This window comes from Callithrix jacchus, chromosome 22, assembly GCF_049354715.1.
Source record: "Callithrix jacchus isolate 240 chromosome 22, calJac240_pri, whole genome shotgun sequence".
Lineage (NCBI taxonomy): Eukaryota > Metazoa > Chordata > Mammalia > Primates > Cebidae > Callithrix > Callithrix jacchus.
In genome coordinates, this window is record NC_133523.1 from 24,605,751 (window position 1) to 24,621,672 (window position 15,922).

At 45.8% G+C, this 15,922-nt stretch overlaps 1 protein-coding gene across 2 annotated transcripts in view; it reads right to left on the reverse strand.

The window, feature by feature from the left end:
• Nucleotides 1-15,922, reverse strand: part of LOC144580794 (uncharacterized) — a 34,668-nt gene that overhangs the window by 18,133 nt on the left and 613 nt on the right. For both annotated transcript variants that reach the window (XM_078359890.1, XM_078359889.1), the window contains exon 2: nt 12,955-13,006. The gene's annotated coding sequence lies outside the window, so the exon portion shown is untranslated. The remainder of the gene's footprint in view (nt 1-12,954; nt 13,007-15,922) is intronic.

The following is a 15,922-nucleotide window of genomic DNA, read 5'->3' on the forward strand; positions in this document are numbered from 1 at the left end:
AAACGCTAAACGTATAGTTACTCTGTGACCCAGAAATTCCACTCCTAGGTATATACTGAAGAGACATAAAAACATACATTCACACAGAAATCTGTACACAAATGTTCATAGGGGCATTATTCATAATAGCTAAAAAGTGGAAACACAAATGTCCACCGACTGACAACTGACATCCTGTATAGATGCACATCCATAAAATGCAGTACATCCATACAGGGAATATTACTCAGCCACAAAAAGGAATAAAGTACTGATATGTGTTACAACATAGACGAACTTTGAAAACATTATGCTCAGTGAAAGAAGCCAGACACAAAAGGTCATATATTGTATAATTTCATTTATATCAAATGTTCAGAATTGGCAAATTTAGAGATAGAAAGCAGATTAGTGATTGCAACATCTAGGAGGAGAGGAGAATGGGGAGTGACTACTATTGGGACCAGAGTTTTCTGGGGGCCTGGGGTGGTGTGGGAGAGTGATAACATTCTGGAAATCATGGAATTAGTGGTGCTTGTTGTGTAATCTTATACATGTTCTAAAATCCACTAAATTGCTTATTTTAAAAGGGCGAATTTTATGGTATGTGAATTATATCTCAAAAGAAAAAAGAAATGAATGTATATTCAATCAGAATCTGCCTATTCTTCAGGAGGCAGAGAGTGCCTCATACCTAGAGGCACCTAAAGAGGGCTGGATGTTGATGATCAGAGAAGCTAAGTGGGGACCTGAATACTGGAGAGGAAGTGAGGGTGGAGACAAAAGTGCCTAGGATCCTGTCTGACTCATCTAGGGGTTGTGACTGAGCCCCTGATGTGCCCTGGGAAGGATCCTACCCCTCCCCACCCCTGCTGGACTCTGAGTCCCTGGGAATTCCAGGGGTTTCCCTCAATTTTTTGTGCTTTATAATCTGCCCCAGTTCACTGTCCATCAGCAAAGGCTGGTCAAACACACAGCCTTCACAGGAGGCCTGGGTGCTATCCCTCCAAACAAAAGGGCATTCAGATGGAAGCCTCAGCTCAGTCTCAGAGAGGATTCTTATGCAGCCTTCCAGAGCCTCCCATCCACATGTATGGAGGATCCTGGAGACCAGCCTGCCCAGCTGCTGCCTAGGGCTGTGCTCTCCCACTGGTTAGCCTTGTGGAGAATAAACAAGGTTTCCGTCAACCAATCAATCAACAGGCCAGACTCCATTTGTACCATGTGCCTTCTGAGTGCCAGCTAGCCTTGTGTGAAGGTTCCTACTATGGTGAAGGTAGGAGAAGGAAGTGCCACACACCTTACTGTGACATGACATAGCAATGGTGTGAGGCAAGTCAATTATCATTTCTACTTTGCAGATGAAGAATCTAAGGTTAGAGAGGCTAGACAACTTTTCCAAGGTCACAGAACTATGAATGGTCACAGCTGGGATTTAAGCCTTGTTCTGTCGGACTCCAAAGTCCCTACCATTGCCTTCCTGCCAATGATAAGAAATCCACTTGAAGGCCAGGTGAGGTGGCTCAAGCCTGTAATCCCATAACTTTGGGAGGCCGAGGTGGGTGGATCACCTGAGGTCAGGAGTTCAAGACCAGCCTGGCCAACATGGTGAAATCCAGCTAGCTATTTTTTGTATTACTAAAAATATACAAATTAGCCAGGTGTGGTGGCACATACCTGTAATCTCAGCTACTCAGGAGGCTGAGGCAAGAGAATCACTTGAACCTGGGAGATAGAGGTTGCAGTGAGCCAAGATTGCACCACTGCACTCCAACCTGAGTGACAGAGTGTGAGACTCCATCTCAAAAATAAATCAATGAATAAAAAGAAATCCACTTGTATCTGCATCCATTGACAGAATCACAAGGAGAGGTTCACTGATTGCCTTAGAAGGACTTTAGGCCGAGGGCTCTTGCTCAGAAGGGATGAACATAAAGGAGGTAGGATGTAGTAGAGCCTCAAAGGTCAGAAGTGAGATTTTCTGAGGTTTTTCAAGAAGGGCAGAGAAAGAACGGGAACTGCAAGGCAAGCAGTTTAAGTGAATATTATAAGCCAGTAACACACTGGTTAGACTGTTTTCTATATTCTTGGATTTATATCTGTTCCTCAGTGTCCAAGAAAATTCCTTGGGGAAAACAATTCCAGTTTGTTCTGGCCATGCTGCCATGCATTGCATTTTGATTTTAATTAAGCTGGGATTTTAGAGAAGAGACAGCATTTAGGCCACAGAAATGATGGTAGGGAGACAGGACCTGACAGTCGCCCCTGCTGTTGGGCCCTGAGGGATTACAGCTTTGTGGCTTACACTGACTTAAGGGGCAGGACCATGCCCAAGATGATGCCTGGCACATACAAGGAGGAGGGCACTCCCATTAGTTCCTCATGTTTCTGAGCCATCAGAATGGTTGCTGACCATATTGATCCCCTCTCAATCCATCTCAGCTGCCACTGACATAAGAACAAAGCTCCTTCATGTGGTCTCTGATGCCCTGCAGGGCCTGCTTGTTCTAGGCTCCTGGCACCTTCCTCTAGCTGGAGTACCAAAGGCGTTTTTCAGTTCTCCACACTGGCCTTGCTGCCTCCTCCTGCAGGATTCTTGCAAATAAAAGTTCCTTGTGCCCGGAAAGCTCCTCCCACCCTATTCTACCTAGATAACTCTTCCTTATCCTTCACTTCCAACCTCAAGCTTCCTCTGACCAGGGGAAAATCTGGCTGTCACATGCTCTCCTGATTCTCTGTGTCCTTCCTTTGCAGTATTTGTACCAGCTGCAATTTTGCATTTGTAGGATTCATGTCTGACATGTACATGTTTGACTGACTACTGATTTACCAAACACCGTGCCACGCATAGTAGGTACTATTTGTTTAATGAATAAATGATTCAACTACTTCATTTTTGTTTCTCCTCTGTCTACAGGTTTATTATGACTGTAATAGCTACTAAAGTTTGCTTAACATTTCATTATTACAAAACACTTTTAGCCAGGCATGGTGGCTCACAACTACAATCCCTATACTTTGGCAGGCCAAGGCAGGAGGGCTGTTTGATCCCAGGAGTTCAAGACCAGCCTGGGCAAAATGGCAAGACCTCGTCTCATTTAAATAAAGAAAAAAAAACACAAAACATGTACATGTCAGACATGACTTTCAATGGCCAGGCGTGGTGGCTTATACCTGTAATCCCAGCACTTTGGGAGGCTGAGATGGGTGGATCATGAGGTCAGGAGTTTGAGACCAGCCTGGCTAATAGTGTGAAACCCAGTTTCTACTGAGAAAGTATGAAAATTACCTGGGCATGGTGGCAGGCAACTGTAATCCCAGTTACTCAGGAGGCTGAGGCAGGTGAATGGTTTGAACCCAGGAGGTGGAGGTTGTAGTGAGCCAAGATTGTCTGACTGCACTCCAGCCTGGGCGACAGAGCAAGATGCTGTCTGGGGGTGTGGGGGAACAAAAAAAAACTACTTTCAATAATATCCAATAAGTATTTGGTAACTATTTACGTGCACAGTGACGAACAACACAGCAATTGTCTGCTGCCTTCCAAAACTCACAGTGTTGTGAGGGAGATAAGGAAACAGAGATAACCCATCCCAAGAGATGGTGGCAAGTGCTCTCACTTATACAGGTCAGGGTACTATGGGAATCCACAGGTACTGGAGTTGGAGTTGTTAAGAAATTATTTTAGGCAGATAGAAAAAGGGGTCCTTGGGAAGTTTTTATTTTTTAAAGCATTTCCAAAAAAGTTTCTTGTAAAGCCCTGGTTCTTAGATCCAGGCTGGCAACCTTTGATATGCAAATGAAGGCCATTAAAAACTGGGTCTACTCAAACATGGCAATTCTCACCCTCTTCTTCTTGCCCTTGCCCCACATGTGCATTGCAACATGGCCACCCCTACATACCCCATGTGTGTAGAATATCCAGATGCCCTGCATTTGCATATTAAAAGACTAGGGTGGGAGGGCCAGTGATGATCAGAAGGATGAGGAATTTTTCAGACAAGGAATCACCTGCCTCGAATGCTCACAAAATCCTGGGAAGTGATCAGATAAGTATCCTCAAAAGTATTACCATGGAGGCCCCGAGGAAACTGAGAGACTAGCCCAAGGCCACACAGGGCTGGGCTCCTTTTCAGTGGCATGACCCCTCCCCTCCTGGCCCCTTGTGTTGGGCCCTGGCTGCTCTCTGCTCATGGCCAACTGCCTGCTTCTGCAGAGCTTCTAGACAGTTGACCAGTTGCTCCCACAACTCACCTACCCATGAAGTTACAGAAAAGCTGCTACTCTAATCTTCCCCAATTGCCCTTCCATCATCAGAGAACAAGCAATCAGAGGCTCAGCAAGCCACATACTCCAGAAAAGAAGCCATGCCCTGGGCCACTCTGTAGAACTGCTTGACAGGTATGAGATCTACTCGAACAAGCCGAGGGTTTCAGTGTGTGATCTAGACTCTTCCAGAAGGATTGGGATTTCTCTGAAGACTGGGGAACTGTATTTAAAAGTTCTCAGTGGGAACCCCATGAACAAGATTTGGAAGCTAAGACTTAGGGGGGTTCAGTGACATTAATGGTCACATAGTTTGTTAGTAACTATGTCAAAAGTGGAAACCAGGTCTTTTAATTCTACAACTTGTATTTTTTCTGTAACATTATGCTGCCTTTCCAACATCCTGGAAAGGCATTCAAAAAACCTGTGTGGGTTACACCCCAGCATTAAAAAAACTGTGTGATGATCTTCAGATGCTCTCACTATAAGCATCATATGACAGTAGTGATGCCCTTGAGGCCTTGACCTTTGGTCTAGAAAAAGCTTTTGTTTCAATCCACTGCAAGCCACAAGGATATTTACATACTTTCTGATTAAGAGAGCTGGATGTTTTGGTTGCTGTGATGCCATCATTAATATCTTCCCATCCAGCCAAAGTGATACAACAATCAATAAACAGACAGCCTCTCTGAGGCCTGAGGCAAACAAATGTATTTACCCAGCCAGGGTCTTGTTAATTAGATGAAATCCCTGGATCAATGTGCAGGACATTTACCTATGCTGTACCTAAGCACATTCTGGACACCTCAATCCTGGCGCATGGACAGCAAGTGCCTCAAGCCCCAAACTGGGGCATCCAGGGACAAGAACCAATCCAAGCCATCAATGCAAAGCTAGAATAAATATGTTTACCTCTCAACAATGCCCAACCCTTTCTTTCCTGAACTGTAAACCAAATCAGATTTTTTTCCCCAAAGCTATCTAGTAAACCACTTTGGGCTGGTATGAAGTTCTTTATTTTCTAAAACCAGAAAACCAGAAATCAAAACAGGACACCAAAAGAATCTCCTAAATGATAATTTAAGAGGCAGCATGGTACGTATAGCAGCAAGAGTCAGAAAGATCCATACATTCTACTGCCTAATTGACGTTTCCACATGTGTATCTCACTGGCATGTTAAATTCAGCATGCTTAAAACTGAACTCATAATCCTTCCCCCCAAACCCAGTGTTCCTCAGGGATCCTCATCTCAGTGAATGGCAAGAGCATCTACATAGATGATCAAGCCAGAAAACTGAAATTCATTAAGAACTTCTTCTCCCTAATCAACCATATCCTATTCTAGTCATTCATTTATTGAACACTTACTGTGCAGCAGGCACCGTACCAGACACTGTCCTAACCATCACCAAGTGCTATCTAGCTGACTTCCTCCATTTCTGCTGCTGACTTCTTAGTCCACATCACATCTTCTCTCATCTGGACTACTCCAGTTGCTTTTCACCCAGTCTTCTGGCATCTACCACGGATCTCACACCAATCTGTTCTCTACCAAACAAACAGAATGGTCTTTTAAAATTGCAGATCTATCAGAGAATAAATGCATGGGAAAGAATTTCAAAAAGAAAAAATAGAAAAAAATAAAATTGCAGATCTATATCATGTCACAATGTGTACCTGTTAGTCCCTCTTTCTCACACATACATATAATGGCTGAAAATTTCTCCATGGTTGCCCATGCTCTTAGGAAAAAACAACTTATGACCTACAGACCCAATGTGGTATGTTCCCTGCTTAACTCTCCAACTTCACTTGACACCACTCTCCCCCTTGCTCTTTAGGGTCCAGCCTTATTGGCCTTCTCTCAATTCCTCCACATCTTTGACTCAGGACCTTCCATCTGCTGTTCCCTCTAACCTGTCTTCCACCTTTCTCTTCATCCTCAAGAGTTCACTTCAATCTCATCTACACCGAGGCTTTGATGTAGGACTTTGATCTCTACAACTGACAGCAATACATTTCTGCTGTTGATAAATCACCCAATCTGTTGTATTGTTACAGAAGCCCAAAAAGACAAAGACAGTGGCCTTTGGTGACTAGCTTCTTTCACTTAGCATATTTTCAGGGTTCATCCATGTTGTAGCATCTATCAGTATTTCCTTTGAATTGATGAGTAATATTCTGATGTACTGTTATATATTTTTATGCAAAATGTATCAGGCCCAGAGACACCTGAGTATAGGATTCAGGCACGACCCTACACTCCTGCTCCATGCCTGGGGACCATTGTTTAAAACCATTTTCTTCTTTCTTTTCTCCGCTGTAGTTTCCTATCTAGGTGCCTCACCCAGTATTTTTCTGTTGTTCCTAGAATATGTGATATAAAGAATAACGTACAGCCAATCAATAGCTTATGTGATTCTAATGTAAATTCTTGGTAAACAACTTAGAAAGTGCCTCTTCTGCATAGCGGCTCAGGTCTGTAATACCGACATTTTGGGAGGCCAAGGTGGGCAGATTACTTGAGGCCAGGAGTTCAGGATCAGTTTGGCCAACATGGTGAAACCCCATCTCTACTTAAAAATTAAAAAAAAAAAAAGCTTAGCTGGGCATGGTGCTGTGCACCTGTAATTCCAGCTACTTGGGAGGCTTAAGTCCAAGAATCACTTGAACTCAGGAGGTGGAGGTTGCAGTGAGCTGAGATCATGCCACTGCACTCCCAGAGTAGGTGACAGACTGAGATTCTGTCTCATAAACAAAAAAAAAAGTACCTCTTATTTTCCCTTCAAAAACACACTTGCTATTTTCTCAAAACACAAAAAGAAAAAAAATAAAAGCCAAAAAAAAAGAAAAGAAAAAAGTTTTTTTAAAGAGAGAGTCTCACTCTGTTGCACAGGCTGGAGGGCAGTGGTGCAATTACAGTTCACTCTAACCTCCAACTCCCAGGCTCAAATGATGCTCCCACCTCAGCCTCCAAAGTAGCTAGGACTACGAGCACATGCTGCCACACCCGGCTATTTTTTTTTCTTTTTTAGAGGCAGATTCTTGCTACATTGTCCAGGCTGGTCTCAAATTCCTGGCCTCTAGTGATCCTCCCACCTTTCAGGCTCCCAACTATGGCCAGCCCATTTTAAAATTATCTTTTTATTGTTGAATTGTAATGGTTCTTTATGTATTCTGATTTAAGTCCCTTATCAGATATATGATTTGCAAAATAATCTCCCATTCTGCAAGGGTCTTCACTTTCTTGATGGTATCATTTGAAGCATAAAAGTTTTTAATTTTGATGAAGTCCAATTTTTGTTTCTTTCATTGCTTGTGTTTTGGTGTCACATCTAAGAAAGCTTTGCCTAACCCAAGGTACAAAGATTTACTCCTATGTTTTCCTCTAAGAGTTTTCTAGTTTTACATTTAAGCCCATGAACCACTTTCAGCTTATTTTTATATATGGCATTAGGTGAGGGTCCAATTGTGTTCTTTTGCATGTCGATATCCAGTTGTTGAAAAGACACCATTTGTTGAAAAGACAAATTGTACTTCACTTTAGAAATACATAATTATAATTGCATAATTAGTCATCTGACTCCCAGTTAGACTGTGCCAAGAGGGCAGGGATTGTGCCAGTCTTGTTCATTACCATTATCTCCCACATTCAGCCCAATGCCTAGCTCTGAATATGCACCCATAAATACTGGTCAAATGAATTAATCATTTTGTTATTAGTAATAATAACTCTGCCACTCTTTGGGGTAGGTGTTATCATCTTCACATTACTTGGAAGGTAGGTAATTTGTCCCTTGCTTTGCTGGCTCTCAAGGTTTTGACTCATGTCCGTCCTCCTCACCAGAGGGCACACAGGCTTCTCTAGGGCAGGGACCGTTTCTCATTCCTCATTTTGTTGCCACCCTCCCTCCTCCAAGTTCAGCTCAGGGCTAGGCACAAAGCACAGGCTGGAGAGACAGGCGACTGAGGGACAAACAGAGAGTCAGTCAGTCTTCTCCACCACCAGGTCCCTACCTATCTCCAGTCTCTTCTGGCCTCTGACTGTGATCCAGCCTCCAGCACTGAAGGGCATGTGATGTCCCCTCCTGAACACCCCACAGGCTGTTCTTTGCCTCGTGCTACCACATCTGTGACCCTTTTTGCCTGGAATGCCTTCCCATTCTACTTACAAAGCCCAACTGATACTGTCTATGACCAGGTGCCATTTCCTCTAGAAGCTTTCTCAGATCCCCCAGGCTGTTTGTCCTCTGGGCTCCTGCAGCCCCTGTAATTTCCTGTCTCACAGCACTGACCACCCTGTTGCCACAGTTTACCCCCAACTCTGTCATCATGGGCAGGAATCATGCCTGCTAGTGTTCCCTGTGTCAAGCAGAGGAATCAGGATATGGCAGGTGCTCTTTGTTAATTGAACGAATAAATCCTGGAGAAAAAGGGCAGGTAGACTGAGGCCCAAGATGGATCTCACCAGGCTTCCTTTATTAGAGGGCTTGAACTGATGAACAACTGAGGTAAGCACTCAGCAGAGCCTCACCCCCTGCTGGGAGAAAGGAGCCAGGTAGGGGTGTTGTCTTTCACCCAGTTTGTCCTGAAGGAAATGTGATCTCCACTGGGAGAACAAGAGGCCTCACTTTTCCCAGTCCTGACAGCTCCTCACAAGTCTCGGTCTGAGCCTGGACAGATGTGCTGCCAGTCTGTCTTGTGCCCTAGGTTTCGGGTGAGCAGTTCCTGAGTCCAGAAGCCAGGCTCAGTTCTGAGCTAAGCCCAGGAACAGGGACACTTGCTCACACTGCTGACAGGTAAGAGAGGCCAGGCTTCCACTTCCCAGGAGCCAGAGATGGATGAACTTAAGTGCCTCAGGGTAGAAGGGAGGAAATGGATGCCACACAGGAGGGAGGGACGGAGAAAACAGAACAGACCTGGCCTCCCTCTGATATAGCCAAGCGGGGTGTGAAAGTGGACTCTGGACTGCTTACTTCAGGTACACACAGGCTGGATGAAATCTAGCCCACAAACTTCTTAATATAAAGAACAAAGTATGGCGAGTGGCATTCAGCCCTACTTCTTCAACCTGACCTCCAACTTCTCTTCCAAAAAAAAAGTCCCCTCCAGTGACAAGCTGGCATGGCCCTTCCTTGATGACCCTCAAACCCTCCCAGACCAGAAGGGAGGGGTAGGATGAATGTGGGGGGAGGGGCAAAGAAGACAAGATCACAGCCAGCTGGGAGGAATCCAGGAAGGCTCTGTTAGGGAAGTAGCACTGGAGCTTTGAAAGGTATAAGTGGAGGATAATGAATACAGAGGGCAGAGGGCTGCTGGTGTGGAGGGCCTGCATCCAGGGCCCATGGACTGAAGATTCCAGGGCAGGAAAAAGGAGGACCAAGTCTGGGCATCGTGGCTCAGGCCTGTAATCCCAGCACTTTGGGAGGCTGAGGCGGGCAGATCAAGAGATCAGGAGATTGAAACCAGTCTAGCCAACATGGTGAAACGCTGTCATAAAAAAAAAAAAGAGAGAATCAAGCACTGACCCCTCGAGCAGAAGAGCCTCAGGCTGCTGCCTTTCACTATCAGGAACTTTCCCAAGGCTCTGTAGCTAAGGACAGGAGCTGGGGGAGGTCAAGTAGAGACAGGCACAGTACAGAGCCCCAGAGAAGTCAAGGGGGGAAGAAGGGTAAAGGACAATATTATTATTATTATTATTATTATTATTAATTATTATTGTTTGGTTGGTTTGTTTTTTTGTGGCTTTGTTGTAGGAAGGACAATATTATTTATGAGGTCTGAGTTTTGTTCTAAATACTGATATCTTTGAACGTACCGATTATAAGGTATAGTCACGTGCTACACAATGACATGTTGGTTAACAGACTGCATGTATGAGGTTATCCTGTAAGATTATCATGAAGCTGAAAAGCTCCTATCCCCTTGTGATGTTGTAGCTGTCTCAACATCACAGTGCAACAAATTACCTTTTCTGTATTTAGATATGTCTAGATACACAAATACTTACCATCGTGTTACAACTGCCTATAGTGTTCAGGACAACAAAGTGCTATACAGATTCTTAGCCTAGGAGCAACAGGCTATACAGATTAGGTACAGATTAGGTGTGTGGTAGGCTATTACCATTTAGGTTTGGGTAAGAATACTCTATGATATTCACACAGTCATGAAATTGCACTTCTCAGAATGTGTCCTTATTGTTAAGCAATGCATGACTGTATGTATAAATTAAAAATATATATACATACTGAGCATGGGATTCTATCCTATTATAAGTAGGTCTGTTGGGCAGAGGTAAGAGCCAGGACACAGAGGAAGAAATAAAGAGCAGCATGAACCACCTGTGCAGAGTCTAGGGTACAGAAAGGCTGAATAAGGACCTGTTGTAGGAATTCCAGAGTTTTTTTCTAGCAAAGATGGTCAGGCTCCTTTTGCCCTCTACTGCCCCCCGGCCTGGCTCATTTGCAGGAAGAACTACAACTGGTGGGCTACATGTCTGTTTCCTTGAGACCAGGGTCTGGGTCACCATCCCCATCCCCCATCTGCAGTGCCCAGCAGAGAGGCCCAGTCATTCTTTAATAATCAAGAATGGCTTTGGGTGAGGGGGAGGGAAGGATATGCTCATTCAGGCCTTCATCATCTTGAATCTGTCTTATTGAAACTGAAACAGGTTCTGAACAGATCAGCCCTCAGTCTTTTCCCAATGCAGTCCATCCTTCACTCATCTGCCAGTCAGCCTTACCTGGGTCATGCCCTTGCTCAAAAACTTCCCACATCTCCCCGCTGTGTAGGGAATGAGTTCAAAACTCCTCACCCTGGGTATGGCAGGCCTTGCACATTCCAGCATCTCTCAGACCACCTTCCCTCTTTGCTGACACCCTGTCGAAGTCCCACCTCGGGAGCAACAACATGTTCCCCACACCGAGAAGCCAGCCAGCAACTGCTTCCCACCTTTGCTTAGCTTGCTCTTGGCTCTATGTCTTGTATGAGATGGGGCTGAAGGCAGGTCTGTACCTTGCTCATCTCTGACTTCCTCACGTGGAGTGAAGGGAGATTCTGAGGAGGTCAACCTGACCAAGTGAGTGGGACAAGAGAAGGCAGGAGAAAAGCAGGCTAGAGCCTGGGGACACACATGAAAGGCCCCATACAAGAACAAATGTTCAGAAAAATTGTCTGAATCACACACACACACACACCATAATTTCAACTACTTTCTGTATTTTGGGGGTGGGTGTTTAATTGCTATTAGAAAAACATGTTTTTGAAAGAACTAAATAATCAATGTTAATGGAATAGGGCAGTGGCATCCCTGGGGGATGGAAGAGTAGATTCCCAACATTGCTGCTCTGCAAATGCAATGCCAAAAGGGGAAAGCTGCAGCCTGGCAGCCATTGGCAGTAGCCAACAGGTGATTCCAGGGTCAGCAAGGGTCAGCTTCCATCCCCTTACTCCCTTGTACTGCAGCAGAATGAACCAAGGCACACCTGCTTCTGGAGGAATGAAGATGCCACACGCAGCCTGCAGTTGTCAATGGCTCTTATGATGAGATGACATCTGTGGTTGGTTTTTAAGATGCATCACTGCATGTTTTTAAAACTATTACTCCATCATATTTATTTGGCTACAAAACAACTCCCAGCCCACATTTCTAAAAGTGGTTTAGTAAAAACTAAAGCTTGAACATTAATACTCAAAAGCACTCTTGAGAATCAATAATAATGCTGCAGATAAAATAAAAGGGAATCAAAGTAATAAGTCTTGGTGGGGCTGCAGCTGCTTTTCAACACTTTCTTGTATGTTCGGGAAGCTAGAGTGGGGAAGAGCACCAAGGGCCTGAAGCACTGGGTGCAGAAATAGCCACCCCAACACCTGACTTCCTGACTTCCTGTCTAACATGCAGACATGATGGCGATGAAGAGGGGTGTCCTATGGCCACCTAGGTTTATATAAAGGGCCAAGAGAGGCCAAGGTTAGGCCCAGTGGAGGCCCGTAGTTTCACCAGGAATAAGACCTCTGCACTTAACCAACAGCCCTGTAACTGATGCCCCATGCTAGCCCCAGTCTGAGCATCCATCCTGAACACAGACTCTGCCCTATACCTGGCACTAGACTGAGCTGAGCTGAATCTTGTCCTTGCTGAAAAATAAGCCTCAAATTTAACCTGCCAGTAGTCACTGGGACTAGCCAAGCCAGTGAGGCTACAGAAATGCAGTCTGTCCCTGGGCTGGGCCCAGCATGGGCACCTAGCCCTGGAGCAGGCATTTCTAGCCTCAGGCCTCCTGGCAGATGGTCTCTTCCAGCTCTGTACCAAATCCCCAAGCCTTTCCATGGATGCCCACCTGCAACCTGTCAAGGCAGCAAGCAATAACGAACACATGGCCATTCCCAAAGAAATGAGAACAAATCAGAAGTTTCAGAGAAGAACCCACAAGATATGGGGATCAGGGAGAGTGAGTCCAAACCAACCCAGTGAAGAACAAAATAGCTGAAAGATCCAGGATGTTTGGGAGCTGACTCCCTGCCTAAAGTACCTAAGGGTTGATGTGGGTCAAGGGAGCCCAGGTGACTCTGTAACTAGCAGGGAAGTCACAGGGGACAGTTCCCAGCTTAGGGTGAGGATTTCCTCCAAAGCAGAGCCATCAAACAAGAAGAGGCTCACCCTGCTCAGTCCCTCCTGTGGGGAGAGCAAGGCCTGGGGTTCAACTCACCTGCTGACTTCTTGCAGATTGTTGGCACAGGCAGCTTCCCTCAGGGCTGCATCTGAAGAGAAAGGGGGCACTGGTCAGAATATGTCCTATATTCACCTCAGGACTGCGTGGAGGGCACACTAAGACAGTGGCAGTGCTTTAGAAACACAGACTTTAACAAGCAAACTGATGCCACAATACATAACAAGAAAGCTAATCATTCCCTCCCCACATGGTGTCCACTGTTAACAACCTGACTTCCACACCTTGCTACTACAGAGCCCAAACTCGTAACTCTCTCATCAGACAGGGAGTGCAGCACAACCGCTAGCACTGCGTCTTGCTTATGATAACCAATGCGCTCTTCATAATCTATGAAGCTCTGCATAATATGCTTTATGTTCCTGTAAAAGTTATTGTTAGCCATTCCCCGACCTTGTCCACTTTCTCCCTCAACTCTAGTTCTTCAAACCACTTCTGAATGTTGATGTGAAAGGTCATAAACCCAAAGGGAAAGGTAGAATGAGGGAAGGAGGCAGGGTGCAGGGCTGTCTGAGGATGGAGAGGGCCTCAACTAGGAGTCTTGGAGATCTGCCTCCATTCCATACCATTCCACTACCCACCATGTGACCATGGCAGCTCCTCTCCCTCTCAACCACAGCTTCCCTGACTGCAGAACAGAGACCTTTGCCCTGCCAGCTTCACAAGGATGTCAAAGAGATGAAATGACAGTTGAGACATCTGCAACCCCCGTAGTGCTAAGCCCAGGGAAGGGAGACCCAAAGCAGAGGGTCTGGATACAGTGAGACCTGGGCTCCAGCCCAGCTCTGTCGCTTACTTGCTGTATGACCTAGCCCACTCATCTAACCTCCTGAGCCTTAGTTTCCTTATCTGTACAACAGAGATGAAACCCACCTTATCATGCATATGAAAGCCAGTCCTGTGGTTCAGACATGCCTCCTGGCCTAGATTCCAGTAAAGGGTCCTTTCTAATTACTTTACCAGATTGTACCCAAAGCACATACCCAAGCATGGCTCAGACAGCCACCAGCTGGGAGGGGAATCAAGCCTTCCTTAGACATGGCTGTGTCCACTCTCCCCTCACTCCGCAGGAAAAAAATGTGGTTTCTGCAAGGTTGCAGATAGGAAGGAGTTAAGAACTAGGGCTGCCTGGCTTCTGAAAGGGTTCAGTTTCTACCACACTGCACTGAGGGCCTCAGGTCAAAGCCCTAATTCAGGGGTCAGGGTAGCTGGCAAGTCAATTCCAGCAGGAACTGGTCACGGTTTTGACCATTATCTATTTTGTAAATAGGCCCTGGTATTCTTGCTGGAGTTCAGGCTACAAAGTCCAGTTTGGAACCCCCAGGAACTTCTTAGGCAAGACCTCACCAAATACACTGGACTCAACATTCCCTGCTCATGAACCTTCCATGTCTCTCCACTGCCTAGAGAAGAAATTCCAACACCCTTATCCAACCCACCACCAACTGGCATCCAGGCCCACTCCATCTGTTCTCATCTAATTCCAAAGACCTTATCCTCCAACCAAGCTGGCCACTCTGCTAGCCCCTGCACATACCACGGTGACCTGAAACTGTTATTTCCATCCCTGAAGCCTTTGCATAGAATATAATCCAACTCTCACACATTTACTGGGCATCTACTAAGTTCCAGACACTGTGGTGGGCAAAAATGATGTCTAGGTATAAGGGAAAGTTGCTAGTATAACCTGGGGGGGAGGGAGAGAGAGAACATCTATTTCCTTGGGGCTCACAAGGTCACTCTCCTTTTCATCCTTCAGAACTTAAGTTTGAATTTCTCATCCTCTGGGGGCCTCCAATACTACTGGAAGGCTTTCCTCACCCTACTGGCCCTCTCATCCCCCAACCAACACATAGCACCACTCACCCGCCCTGCATTCCAACTGCCTGCACTGTCCTATTCACTGATTTTGTGTTGTTAGGGCTTCCCACACAGCTAGCCTAAAACCAGACAAACAGAGGGTATCCCACAAAAACGCTGAAGGTTATAGGATTATGGCATGCCTAAGCTAGATGCCCTTAGTGTCGTCTTCAACACCCTCATTTTGTAGATGAGGAAACGGAGGACCAGTGAGGAAAAGCAGAAGTCCAAATTCACAGTGGGAGTTAGACACAGAACCGAAACAAGATCCTGTTTTGTCTCTCCCAGACCAAAGTCCTTCCTTTACAACTGGCCACATCAAACGAATAAAAGTAAAGGCACTCCCCACTCCCCCAACTCTTGCACCAAATTCTCAGAGCTTCAGATGCATGGAATCCATGGACACCAGGCCTCAGTCTTTCCTCTTGAGGAAGGACTAAGAACCTGAATGGCTGGACTCACACAGGTTATAAGTCTGACTCTCTGTCCCCTCTCTCAGTGGCTGCTCTGCTCCATGCATCCAGATGAGATGCTAATAGAGATCAGCCATCCCCCCCCTCCACAGTTGGCCCTGGGCCTCCAGGAATCCAACCTCCTTCTCCTGCCAACTATCCCACATGGCAAGACCACCTCACAGCATGTGAGACCAGACACAGCAAAATCCTGAGACTGACAGACTCAGGCCGCTGAACTCCAAAAGGGGTTAAAGTCGCAGTATTGTAAAAATGTTGAGAAATTATCCTTCACTATATAAAGAAATTGAGGTCAAGCTGGCGTTAGATCCAAGTCAGGTTCTTCCTGACTCTAGCACCTCTGGTGGGCGGGGATGGGAGGGTGGCGGGGTGGGAGATGGCAACTTCTCTAAACCATCTAACGGTTGCCCTTAAAACACCCCACAGTTTCCACTTCCTGGAAATCTCAGGAAAGAGGAATTGGACCAAGCAGAATATCAGAAACATAAGGGGACCATGCTATAATAGATGTTTAGTCCAGTATCCCATTGAATAGATGGATAAAATGATGCCCAGCAAGGGGAGGCGGACCTATGATAGGAGATTATACAACTCCGAGATGATGAGCTCTCCAG